Source organism: Notamacropus eugenii, chromosome 3, assembly GCF_028372415.1.
Source record: "Notamacropus eugenii isolate mMacEug1 chromosome 3, mMacEug1.pri_v2, whole genome shotgun sequence".
Taxonomy (NCBI): Eukaryota; Metazoa; Chordata; class Mammalia; order Diprotodontia; family Macropodidae; genus Notamacropus; species Notamacropus eugenii.
The window spans coordinates 254,808,083-254,813,089 of NC_092874.1; the positions used below are offsets into that span (position 1 = coordinate 254,808,083).

The following is a 5,007-nucleotide window of genomic DNA, read 5'->3' on the forward strand; positions in this document are numbered from 1 at the left end:
GGACAGTTGGAATTTAAGTCTAGATCCTTTGACTCCAAACCCAGTATTCTTTGAATCCATAACACCTTCCTTTTTAAGTCTGCACATGCCAATCCATCAGTGCAGGGCACTTCTAGTATGGAAAGACACTCCAGTGATACAGACTGGCAACCCTTCTGTACCTTAAACTCTTAGAGAGCTACCTCAGGGCACTGAGGAATGCAATGAACTTACCCATACTCATACATTGACTATGTATTATAGGCAGGACTTGAATTCAGGTCTTCCTGACTCCAGGGTCATTCCTCTAACCGCTGTTCTATATTAATTCAGTTAGTAACCTGGCTTAACTACTCAAGATGGAAAGACATCTGGATCTTCTACTATAACAATACTGAATTGAATTAAAAGGTATTTTTCAAACACAATAGTACCCCATGTTGAAAACTGATGCTTTTTATCTATTTAATATTTCTTCTTTGTAGTTGGAAAGAATGATTCAACAATCTAGTTAAAATCTGTGAGACTTTTCCCCCTCTACTATACAAGAAGAATCGTACCCATCCTGGGTACCATTTTATTGATGGAGAAGACTGGATTCAGTTATGAACAATCAGAAATTCAACCCTAGGTATCTCTGTGGGATTCACTGTCCATAGTCAGATCCCCTCTTAAATCAAGGCCTTCCATTCACTAGAGAAATTACATTTATTTAGCTTAGTATTAGAGCCCCAAGAATAAAGGTGTGCCAATATAATAAAAATGATAATATAATCAAAATAAATATATAGGTTTAATTCTATACTAATCAAACTACCAAAGTGATATTTCAAAGAACTTGATATAATAATTAATTTGGAGAAAAATATCTAGAATATCAAGAGTTGTGAGGATCAAAGAAGATAATATTTGTAAATATCTTAGCATGGTACCTGACAGCTGGAAATAATAGCAAACATTTATGTAGTGTTTACCATGTGCCAGGCATTATGCTAAAAGCTTTGCAATTATTATTTTATTTGGTTTTCACAACAATCCTGGGAGGCAGGCACTATTGTTATCCCCATTTTACAGATTAAGAAACTGAGGCAAACAGAGATTTAATTGACTTGCCAAGGATCATACAGCTATTATGCACATAAAGCCAGATTTAAATTCAGGTCTTCCTGACTCCAGACCTGACACTCTATCCACTGTGTCTCCTAGGTACTAGCTATAAATTATCATTACTATTATTATATAAAGAAACATGTAAGAATGAAGGAGGAGATAGACTTCTAGATCTCAAGCTATGTTATAAAGGAAGAGTCATTAAAACCATGTGCTGTTTAGTTTTAAAAATAGAGTAGACAGTCATTAGAAAGTATAACAGAGAGGTGGGTTTGTGAGGAAAGATAATTTACTGAATCTGAGATGAAGATGGTAGTCCATTCAACCTTATTTATTCTGTGTCATTATGTCTCATCCAAGATGAAAAGGGGTGGGCAAGTCTTGATCCTTGGTGACTGTTCTGGAGCCCAGGGCACTGGATCTGATGGTAGGAGCTGGGGTACATCTTCCCTCCACAGTTTCAGCCTTAGGTCCCCTGGTTATCTGTAAGTAACTGTCTAGAACTTAAATTAGAAACTTAAAAGCACTTAAATTATAAATATCATGAGAGGTCAACACTGGCTCAGAAAGGAAGAAATTGGGACCTTACCCATGAAGGAAGGAGGACCAAAAAATGGGAGTGTTGGGAAAAAGGAGCAGGTATAGTTATGTTGGTGCCAAGCCCCATTAGTGTCTATTGTGGGGAAGGCAGAATGCAACCTGCTTTTCTGCTCTCTGATTGGTTAATTATGCATCCCTTTAGGTTTCCAGACAGTTGGTTTATGGAACCATAACTGTAGTGCAAGCAGGGAAAGATATGAAAAAAAAAAGAAAGCATGATATTTTTAATTTAGGCTAACATAGTTTAGAAGAATGTCTTTGTTTTTTCTCCAAAGTAGTTTTAGCAGTAAGGAGAGATTTTCTCCTATTATCTACCTTAAAGGGAGGGACAGGGGAGGTGAGATCAAAGGCATTTTATTCTCACATTAGCCTGTGCCCAATTATTGTTTCAAATGACCAAAGGGTGAAGTTTCTATCAATATTCCCGCTACAACTAGTAATGGTGTTCAACTATCACCTCGATGATGACTTTATGTACCGTAAAGCTTAATGGAAAAGGTGTCACTTCAGCTCAGCCAAAGAAGCTGTAATATAATGTTCAGAGAATAACTGTTACCATGGTGATGGCATCTCCATGGCAGTTGGAAAAAAATTTAATAAAGTTGTAAAATCCTAGAAAATATTAGACAGCTTTATGAAAATGCAATGCCCAGAAGCCATATATCCAAATCCATGTAACTAATTTTGCATTTATGACACACAGCAAAAATTGTTAGAGTAGATAGGGATAAAATGACCTGTAAATGTTAAACACATAGTTAAACATGGGATATGTCAACCGAGGTCCTAGTGGGTAGCTTGATGCATATGTACAAGTTGAAGGCAAGAAAAATTTAAAATAAAACAGTTTTTTTTTTAGACTTAGTTTAATTCTGGTCTTTTCTGTGTCAGTGAAGGAGAACAAAGACTTTATCCAATGACTTAGAGATAATCAGATGAGATAGAATGAGAAATTAGCAAATATGTGGCTACCGGATATGAATTCTCCAAGGTAAATGCTGATAACATTGTGTTTGTGATTCTTGCAGCTCACTCCCAGCAATAAATCTAATTCCATTTGGGATTGCATGTCATATATTGTAGTTTGTTGGAATTACATTAATTTTACTCTGAATACTAAGGTATTGCTTTATACGCTTCTAGGACAACAGTGAAAGTCACTGTCCCACTCTTCACTGGGAGAAAAAATGTGCTTGGCTTTGGAGCAAATGTGTGACTCTGGACAAATCACTCAACCCTGTTTGCCTCAGTTTGCACATATGCAAAATGAGCTGGAATAGGAAATGGCAAAGCACTCAAGTATCTTTGCCAAGAAAACCCCAAATGGGGTCATGAAGAGTCAGCCATGATGGAAAACTCAACAACAACTAAAAGAGTGTTGATGATCAAATCTGCTTCCCAGCTGAAATCTTCCCAGCATGGGAGAATTTTTTCCCAACAATGCACAATCAGTAATTGTCTCAGGAAGAATTTGAAAGGATTTGAAATCAGGTATTTCTGATTTCAAGTCCAGTGTCCTACAAATTATATCATGTTACACAGGAAACTGAGGCCCAGAGAAGTTCAGTGATTTCCCCAAGGTCATAGAGGTAAAACACAGAGATGGGATTTAAATCCAAGTCATTTAACACCATATCCAGGGTGCTTCCCACGGCTTCAAGCTTCCCCACCCCAAAACCAACCAAGCTGATAATTCTGTTAACTAAGCAAGTCAACTTGACACTAAACAATCATAAATACAAATGGTACTTCATGACTCCCTTCCACACTCTATGATCTAGCCCAGGTGTGGGGAACCTACAGCCTCAAGGCAACATGTGGCCTTCTAGGTCCTCAAGTGTAGCCTTTTGACTGAATCCAAACTTCACAGAATGAATCCTCTTAATAAAGGATTTGTTCTGTAAAATTTGGACTCATTCAAAAGGCCATACTTCAGGACATAGAGGGCCACATGTTGCCTTGACACCTCCCTAAACACCACACTGGCTTATTTACAGTTCCTTGAACAAATCACTCCATCTCCCACATCCATGCCTTTGTCCTGGCAGGTCTCTAAAGCCTGGATATTCCCCACTTAGACATTTTGATGACCCTGGCTTCCTCCCAGACTCAGCTGAAATCCTACCATCTTGAAGTGCCTATTGCTATTGCCTTCTTTCTGACATTACTTCCCATCTATTCTGTATATATCTCATATGTACTTAGTCATTTACATAATGGTCTTCCCCACTAGAATGGAAGTTCCTTGAGAGTAGGGAATATTTTTGCCTTTCTTTGACTCCCCAGTGCTTATCAAAGTGCATGGTACATAGTTGTTGTTTAGTCATACGGTTGAATTCGACTCTTGTTGACCCCAAGAACCATGCTGTCTATGTGCTTTTCTTGGCAAAGATCCTGAAATGGTTTTCCATTTTTTTCTCCAATGGATTAAGGCAAAGAGAGGAAAGTGGCTTGCCTTGCCCCAGGTCACACAACAAGTAAGTATTTGAGCCTGGATTTGAACTTAGGTCTTCTTGACTCCAGGCCTAGAACTCTATCCAGTGAGTTATTTAGCTGCCTCTAGGCACAGAGTAAGCACTAAAAAATATTTATTAACTCACTTACTGGCTGACTGACTTCTTTATCCACGTAAGGATTCTTCCATGTAATGCCTGATTTTACTTCCATATCAAATCATGGTCACCAATGTCCAAGTTACATTTTCAGGTTCCTTTATAACCTGAAAAGTAAATAACAATTATTCACAGCTGTGCATTACTTTTTCCTCTTCCATGCATAGCCAACTGCCTTTCAAATTAGGCATTGTCCATCTAATACCTATGTTCACTCAGGCAGGTCTTACCAAAACTGCAAAGGCTTTACTACGGATGGATGATGGACTCTATCAGTTCATCAAAGCCCAGACTAGCTTACTTTAAAGAGACTCATCACCCGGCTGACCATGAGGTGATGCATTTTTAAGCCACAACTCTTGGAGATCATCTGCTAAGTTGTAAAAGAGACATGACGTGGCTCATATCAATGAAATCATTATCCCTGATATTGAAGTTAAGGGGGTCTTTTACAAGGTTGGGCAAGTGATGTTCTGAGTATGATAGAATTTTCATGCTATGACATCTTAAAGGTTGCCTAGTTGGGAATCAGGTAACTAGAATCAGGGGTGGGGAACCTGTGGCCTGGAGACCAGATGTGGTCCTCTAGGTCCTTGGGTGCGGCTTTTTGACTGAGTCCAAGTTTTACAGAACAAATCCTTTTATTAAAGTAATTTGTTCTGTGAAGTTTGGATTCAGGGAAACGGATATTGTTGATGATCAAATC

At 38.3% G+C, this 5,007-nt stretch overlaps 1 long non-coding RNA gene across 2 annotated transcripts; it reads right to left on the reverse strand.

Moving 5' to 3' along the window:
- Positions 1-1,351: 1,351 nt before the first annotated feature.
- On the reverse strand, positions 1,352-4,779 carry LOC140531505 (uncharacterized). 2 transcript variants are annotated; one of them, XR_011976346.1, is made up of 3 exons: positions 4,532-4,779; positions 4,294-4,408; positions 1,352-1,586 (listed from the first exon to the last, which is right to left on the reverse strand). It is a non-coding gene; the product is annotated as an uncharacterized lncRNA (long non-coding RNA). The 2 variants fall into 2 exon arrangements; XR_011976345.1 differs by having other exon boundaries at positions 1,354-1,582.
- Positions 4,780-5,007: the final 228 nt, after the last annotated feature.